At 41.3% G+C, this 8,836-nt stretch overlaps 1 protein-coding gene across 1 annotated transcript in view; it reads left to right on the top strand.

Moving 5' to 3' along the window:
- The first annotated feature begins 7,913 nt into the window (after positions 1-7,913).
- pcgf5a (polycomb group ring finger 5a) overlaps positions 7,914-8,836 on the top strand; it is a 15,798-nt gene continuing 14,875 nt past the window's right edge. Inside the window, exon 1 of the mRNA XM_073826825.1 lies at positions 7,914-8,075. The gene's annotated coding sequence lies outside the window, so the exon portion shown is untranslated. The remainder of the gene's footprint in view (positions 8,076-8,836) is intronic.

Below are 8,836 nucleotides of genomic sequence, written 5' to 3'. Positions count from 1 at the left end.
TTTGCAAACCAGTGGGTTCGTAATTAAGATAATACATTAAAATAATATTGTAAGAAACACCAGTATGCAATATCAAGCAGCAAAAGGAGCCACTTTGTACAAGTAAAAAATAGCTGGACGCGAATGAGACCGGAAGCAAGACCCATAAAATTTCCAAATGCCCGTGCCCACTCTTTTATGGAGGTTTTTTTTTTTAGAAAGACATTATGTCAGCTGAACAATGGTGTGTTGTTAAACAAACTCATCAGTGCATGTTGTTGAATGGACTTTGCTTCTATCCCTAACAGCTTGGTTTTCATTCCTGTCAAAAATGAAATATGGTGCCACTCTTGACTACGGTCTATGGAGACCCAATTTCAAAGGTGAACCTGATTTGTCACAACACTAATTCCTGTTATAGCGCCCCTTGCAGCAGCGCTGAGAATGCAGTGCATACTTGCGTTGGTTAATGAATTGACACATTTAATGACTTTTAATGAGGTTAATAGTTCCAGGATTGAGCTCACCTCAAACTAAATAGGCCAAAATGAAATCTAGTTAACACTGGAGGTGAATTTAGAGTAGCATAGGTTCATTTTTGAGGAATATGTAAGACATTATAGAAGGTGTTTTGGTCTGCTTAAGGTTTCTGAGACTCCACATGGATTGACTAATGCTTTGTTTAAGCTCTAAACCAGCCATAAACACTAGTGGGAAAAGAGATTGTGTGTGCACCTACAGCAGACATTTGAGAACGCAGTCACACACTAGTATGAACATTTGGTTTTGAGATTTAAGATTGTACTTTTATGGCCTTTCTTGCAGCTGCTGAGGTGTTATAAATTACATAGAAACACATATTTCTTTATGGGCTTGTATTTTGTTTCCATTCTCTGTGCCAAACTTGATCACTCATTCACATACAGCCATAATGCGATGATCACCTGGTATACAGGTTCTTCTCACAGCTGTTCGTTTTTAGCTGAAATGATTCTTTGAAATTCAAATATGTCTCTTATGAGTCTGTGTTATGACTTGAAAATGTGTTTTTTGAGCTTTGCCTTTGTTAGCAGTGTCATGCAAGCAGTATTGCTTAGCTACCACTTTCTCTCTCTCTTACTTTCTCCCCTTTTATTCATCTATTTCATGTCATCACAGTCAGTGGGAAGCAAAGAGTTCATTGTTCCCTTCTTTTTAGTCAAAGCAACAGAATCTTATCTGCTTCTGCAGTCATTGTGTGAGGGGATGAGAGCGAGAGGAAGAGAAAAAAAGATGTGAGAGCGCAAAGCGAGCAGGAAGGAGCAAGAGAGGGTACAGAATATCTTTATTAAGGTAAAAGCTATCGTTCAATATAAAATAGCCTGATTCTCTGTTTTTAGCCATTTTTCTGTTGTTTCATCAGCATGACAAAAATGGTGTATTGTTATAAGTATGTTATAGACTAAATGTTCAAGAAAAGCTTTAAAAAGTAATTTCTCTTTGTGACCATATACAACATTTTATAGCTATGTTAGGGTTCTTAAAGTGATCCAATGTACAGTTTGAGTCAAAAGTTTACATGCACCTTGCAGAATCTGCAAAATGTTAATTGTTTTACCAAAATAAGAGGGATCATACAAAATGAATGTTTTTTTTTTATTTAGTACTGACCTGAATAAGATATTTCACATGAAAGATGTCCACAAGTCCACAAGACAAAATAATAGTTGAATTTCTAAAAATGACCCCTTTCAAAAGTTTACATACACTTGATTCTTAATACTGTGTTGTTACCTGAATGATCCACAGCTGTTTCTTTTTTTTTCTTTTTTTTAGTGATAGTTGTTAATGAGAAACTTGTTTGTCCTGAACAGTTAAACTGCCCGCTGTTCTTCAGAAAAATCCTTCAGGTCCCACCAATTTTTTGTTTTTTCAGCACCCTTTCCAACATTTTGAGATCCATCTTTTCACACTGAGGACAACTGAGGGACTATTACACAAGGTTCAAACACTTACTCATGCTTTAGAAGGAAAAACAATGCATTACGAGCAGGGGGTGAAAACTTTTGAATTTGAAGATCAGAGTAAATCTACCTTATTTTGTCTTCTGGGAAACATGTAAGTATCTTCTGTAGCATCTGAAGGGCAGTGCTAAATAAAATAAAAATATATATATTTAGGCAAAATAAGAAAAATGTGCACATCTTCATTCTGTTCAAAAGTTTACACCCCGGGCTCTCAATGCATAGTTTTTCCTTCTGGAGCAAAGGTAAGCGTTTGAACCTTCTGTAATAGTTGCATATGAGTCCCTCAGCTGTCCTTAGTGTCAAAAAATGGATCTCAAAATCATACAGTCATTGTTGGAAAGGGTTCAAATACACAAAAATGCTAAAAAAACCAAAACAAAGAATCTGTGACTCCTGAAGGATTTTTCTGGAGAACAGCAGGCAGTTTAACTGTTCAGGACAAACAAAGAACTCATGTACAACTATCACAAAAAAAAAAAAAAAAAAAAAAAAACAGCTGTGGATCATTCAGGTATTATTTTCTCTTGTGGACTATATGTAAACATCTTTTATGTGAAATATCTTATTCAGGACAGTGCTAACATAACAAAATAACATGCATTTTGTATAAGCCCTCTTATTTTGGTAAAATAATTAACATTTTGCAGATTCTACAAGGTGTATGTAAACTTTTGACTTCAACTGTATATATATTTTTTATAATTAATTGATTGATTGCCAGTACATACATTCTTCCTTATGACCGTTATGTTTGACAAGCAAACAACCAGTTCCTTGACAAACCAGCTGTCAGAGTGACTCAACAGACATGGCAACCTCAAGCTTTATGCATCAGTTGTTGAGACTCATCTCTGATGTTGTAACAATGTATCAGTACAATGCTTTGAAGTTCTAGTCGTGAAAATGTTATTTGCACATTAATAACTCCTGCTCTTTGAGTAGCACGCATTAAATGCCTTTGAAATGACAGGTGATCGCTTCCTTTATTTTCTTTTCTCACTGTTTTCATGTTTTTTTTTTCTCCTGTTGTTGTTTTTTCTATAAATAGTGCTTAAGTAAAATCACAAGAATTTGAAGGACACCCAGAGGTATAAAAAGAAAATGTCACTAAAAATGATTTTAATGAATCCTCAACCGCACATAAACATTCCCGCTGTTTGCGTGCACATAAAATGAATGAAAAGATAATTATATAGTATTGTTCTGTATGGATGCCACACATAATTTTCAACACCCATGTAAACAATGTGTTGATGGATAATTATGTACATATCTGAGTAAAGATGGGGAAGCATAGATGTCAGAAGATCTTTCATTGAGGAGCTGGATATTCAGTTCAAAGTGCACTGCACTTATGTTCTGTTGCTATGGTGACATACAATAATGGAGGGTGTTTACATTATTCAAAGCTATAACACACAGATGTGTGTCTCATTAAGAAATGTACATGTTTCGCCATTCGCCCAGAAGAGTGTGCATGTGCTCTTAGTTTGAGGGCCTTTTAGTACAAACATACTATCCTGGATATTATAGACAATGGCTGGAAAGGTTGCAGCATCTTAAACAGTATTAGAGTGCATGGGCTGAAAACTGAAATGAAAGCCTTAAATAAACGAGACTGGAGCTGGTTGTCCCATTGAGGAAGTTGCATTTATTTGATCAAAAATCCAGAAAAACTGTAATATTGTGAAATATTATTATTTCTGTGTCACATGATCCTTCAGAAATCATTCTAATGTATGCTGATTTATTATCAGTGTTGAAAACTGTTGTGCTGCTTAATATTTAGTTGGGACTTCTGATACTGTATTCAGGATTAATTAATAAAAAAGTTAAAAAGAACAGCATTTATTTGTTTTGTAACAATATAAACTACCATATACAAGTTTGTGGTCAGTACATTTTTTTCTTTTTTTTTTTTTTTTAAGAAATTAATACTTTTATTCACCAGGGGTGTCACAGGGAAGGTCAGAGACGTACGGATCCATTTGCAGCATTTATTACAAACAAACACAAAGGGGCAGGCAGAAATCGTGGTCAAACACAGGCAGAAGGTCGGGGCTGGCAGCGAGAATCAAACACGGGAGGGAGTCCAGGAATCAAACACACGGGAAAACAAACACGGGAAGAAACGCTCAGAATTACGACCATTAGGAACAATAAGACTTCGCAAGGTGGCTGTGTGTGTGAGAAGCTTAAATGCAGTCAGTGTGATGAGGTGCAGCTGTGAGCGGTAATCAGTGCAGTGAGAAACAAGGAGCAGGTGAATGCAGTGATTAGTGCAGTGGCTTGTGGGGAATGAAGTCCATGATGTGTAGTGCAAGAGTTAATGATGACAAGACGACCAATACGTGACAGAGCCCCTCCCCAAGGAGCGGCTTCCAGACGCTCTAACTACCTAATGAAACCCGGAGGGTGGTGGAGCGGAGGCGGAACAGGGGGAGGGATGGAGGGCCAGGTCCATGTGGGGGTAATGGAGCTATGGACGGAGGGAGAAGCCATGGTGGAGGAAGGGTTGGCTCCTCCATGGGGCCGACCGACGGAGGTGGAGCCGGTGGAACCCGAGGCGGAACCGGAGAGTCGATGGTCCTGGGCGACACAGAGGATCCAGGGGGCCAAGGCGGAACCCAAGGCTCTGGCGACCCCGGCGGAGATGGAGGTCCGGAGGTACGCAGCGGAGCCGGAGTGACAGAGGATCGAGGCTGTGCCCACGGGAGGGAGGAGGTCCACAGAGCCGGCAGGACGGAGTGACGAGGCGCAGCCGGAGTAGAGTCCAGAGGCGAAGGTGGGGCGACGACTGACCGGGGCGGAGCCGGAGAGACGATGGAGCCCGGAGGAGCTGGTGGGCCGACGGCCGACAACGGAGACGAGGGAGCACAGAGCCGGGGTGGAGCCGCAGGGTCGGAGGGCCGAGGTGGAGTCCAGGACTCTGAGACTGGAGGTGATGGTGAGGGATCCTTCAGTCTGGACACCGATGGAGACTGGCAGTCCCACGGCAAGTCCTCTGCACCGAAGGTGGGATGTGGGTGAGCAGAGGGACTGTCAGGAGACAGAGGTGGCGGGACTGGAGCAGCAGGGAGGGTGGGTGGGAACCCACACAGTCCATGAACCCACACAGTCCATGCATGAGCTCCGTGACCAGAACCGGGCAGACAGGAATCTCAGGACGACTGGATGGAACCAGCGGAGGCTCTGGAAGGCTGGGCGGAACCAGCGGAGGCTCTGGAAGGCTGGGCGGAACCAGCGGAGGCTCTGGAAGGCTGGGCGGAACCAGCGGAGGCTCTGGAAGGCTGGGCGGAACCAGCGGAGGCTCTGGAAGGCTGGGCGGAACCAGCGGAGGCTCTGGAAGGCTGGGCGGAACCAGCGGAGGCTCTGGAAGGCCGGGCGGAACCAGCGGAGGCTCTGAAAGGCCGGGCGGAACCAGCGGAGGCTCTGGAAGGCCGGGCGGAACCAGCGGAGACTCTGGAAGGCCGGGCTGAACCAGCGAAGGCTCTGGAAGGCCGGACTGAACCAGCGAAGGCTCTGGAAGGCCGGGCGGGACCAGCGGAGACTCTGGGAGGGCAGCCATCTTGTGCAATGGCTCTGGAAGGGTGACCATCTTGAGAGCAGACTCTGGAAGGGCAGCCATTTTGCGAACAGACTCTAGAAGGGAGGCCATCTTGTCAACAGACTCTAGAAGGGCGGCCATCTTGTCAACAGGCTCTGGAAGGGTGTTTACCGTGGGAACATTGTTGTCATCCTTGATTCCCACAGTAAAGGGAGAGCCACTCATTTGCAGAGCAATGTCCACGTAAGTTTGTAGAGTCCAGCCAGGTTCAAACGTGGGCATCAATGAAGCCAAAGGCTCTAAGAGTCCTCCACGGAAAAAAATCATCAGGCATCCATCATCCATAGAAGTCTGCTTAGCCAATTCCACAAAGTCCATAGCATAATCCTCAATAGACCGCTCACCCTGCTTGAGACGCATGATCTGTACAGTGGGGTTCGTGCTGGAACCGGATGACACCATACTAGCTGCTGGATCCTTGTAGCGGCGAAGTCTTCTGTCACAGGGAAGGTCAGAGACGTACGGATCCATTTGCAGCATTTATTGAAACAAACAAACACAAAGGGACAGGCAGAAATCGTGGTCAAACACAGGCAGAAGGTCGGGGCTGGCAGCGAGAATCAAACACGGGAGGGAGTCCAGGAATCAAACACACGGGAAAACAAACACGGGAAGAAAGGCTCAGAAATACGACCATTACAAGATGCATTTGATTTATAATTATAATGTAGGGCTGTCAAAATTAACGTGTTAATTGTGCGATTAATTTTATACATAATTTTTTATATTTATATTATTTATATACACTACCACTCAAAAGTTTTTGAACAGCAAGATTTTTTATGTTTTATAAAGAAGTCTCTTCTGCTTGCCAAGCCTGCATTTATTTGATCCAAAGTACAGCAAAAATAGTACAATTTAGAAATATGTTTACTATTTAAAATAACTAATTTCTATTTGAATATATTTTAAAATGTAATTTATATCCATGATTTCAAAGCTGAATTGTTAGCTCCTTATTATTATTATTATCATTTTTACTGATTCCAAGGTTTTAAATGGTAGTGTATAATGTTACAAAAGCTTTTTATTTCAGATAAATGCTGATCTTTGGATCTTTTTACTCATCAAAGAATCCTGAAAAAATTACTCAGCTGTTTTAAATATTGATAATAATAATACATGTTTCTTGAACTGCAAATCAGCATTTTAGATGATTTCTGAAAGACCATGACATGACAAGACATGGTTTTCACATGGAATTTGAGATTTATAAATTGTTTATAAATAGGCTTTCAATTGATGCATGGTTTATTAGGATATATTTGACCGAGATACAACTATTTGAAAATCTGGAATCTGAGAGTGCAAAAAAAAAAAAAAAAAAAAAAAAATTGTAATAAAAAAAAAATATTGAGAAAAACACCTTTAAAGTTGTCCAAAGTCCAAAGTTGTCCAAGTTCTTAGTGATGCATATTACTAATCAACAAGTTTTGATATATTTACGGTAGAAAATGTACAAATTATCTTCATAGAACATGATCTTTACTTAATATCCTAATGATTTTTTGCATAAAAGAAAAATCAATAATTTTGACCCATACACATTTTTGGCTATTGCTACAAATATACCTGTGCTGCTTTAGACTGGGTTTGTGGCCCAGGGTCACATTTTGTTTTCGGGTGAATTTTGATATTGAAGAATTGTTGGACCTTCACAACTGTACTATCAAATGCAGGTTGTGACTACTTATGTTGTATCATGCTATTGGGGCATGTTGTCACACAAAGTCAATTTGTTTAATAAAGACATACATTCATGTCAAAGCAGAAACACCTTGCTTACCCTCCATAAAGTACCTGAAACTGATTGAAGACTAAAGTAATGATGCTGAAATGTAGCTTTGATCACAGAAATAAATAACATAAATAATATATTTAAATAGAAATGTAATATTTCAAAATTGTACTATGTTTTTGCTGTAGGCTACTATAGATAAATTAACTGCAAACTTAGTGACTTATTTAAAAAATATTAAAAATCTTTTGACTGGTAGTGTATATATATATTATACAATTATAAAACAAAGTCCCTATATATATCTAAAATTTTACTATATCAATTGTTAAATTGGAATTGCTCCGTATATAAATGCCCTCTTTTTAGATTTGAGCCCCTGCCCCTGAAGAGCTCTCTGAACGTCCCTGCTCTCTGTGGCCCATTGACTTTCAGAGATTCACTTAATAATATTCGGCTGGTGAAAAACTGTTCGAAAGTGTTCTCTCCCTCCGCTGGTATCAATCCACAGCACCGCGTAAACAAGCGCGTGAGTCCCCCGCCCCTTCTCTGCGCGAGCGCTCCTCTCTCTGCGCGTGCTGCTGCCAGTTCCGTGTCGGCCGCGAGTTTACCAGCCACGCACTGCCTGCACGCGCTCAATCCGCCGCCGGGCTGCAACGATGTGACTCTCTCTGGCTTTCCGAAAGCCTTTTTTTCAGTCTCCATTAACGGCCCAGCACAGAGCGAAGCGAGGGGATTCTTAACGGTGAGTGTATTTCGGATAGCGACGGAACGTGGGAATCTGCGCTACGTTATCGGTTTGGGGGCACCGAATGTGTGTAAAGTTTGGGGAGGGGATAAATTGTGTCATGTGGTACGACAGAGGCTGTGTTCCCGACAGACAGTTCGCTCTAGTGGAGCGGATAGCTACATAATTATAGAATGCTAAAACGACGTCGCTAAACGAGCTCAACTTGCCATGTGTTATAATTTCCATGGGGATGACGTCACGCAGTCCTTGACGCCCGTGCGCGCCGCTCTCGCTGATGAGATAACGGGACTGTGACACACTGCGCGTTTCGTACGCACACTAAAAGCAACACAGGAACAGGTTACTGGTTTATACCGCGTTTTAAAGAGACGATCACAATCCGTTCTCCTTAGTTGTTAATTACGTAGCAGTCTGTGAGTTGCTGTTCTCCTATCTTATACATAAATGTATTATATAAAAGGCAGAGAGCATCGCAAGGACTACGTCGTCATGGAGAAATGACTGACCGGTGACGGTGTTTTTCTGAAATACTGTAACAGTGCATGTACATGTGTACATCTGCTTAAAAGTTTAACCCTCAGAGACCCATTTACATAGACGATGTATGTTTTCCTTTTCGTTTTAGAAGTGCTTTTAGAAAGCTCATACTTGTAATAGTTCTTTTTTAAGCGTATTTGTGACCCTGGACCACAAAAACAGTCATAAGGGTACATTTTTTGAGATTTATGAATTGTTTATAAATTGATGTATGGTTT

The sequence above is a fragment of the Garra rufa genome, chromosome 21 (assembly GCF_049309525.1).
Source record: "Garra rufa chromosome 21, GarRuf1.0, whole genome shotgun sequence".
Classification (NCBI taxonomy): Eukaryota; Metazoa; Chordata; class Actinopteri; order Cypriniformes; family Cyprinidae; genus Garra; species Garra rufa.
Note: the sequence above shows the minus strand (reverse complement) of the source record. Positions and strands in the feature narration are given on the sequence as shown.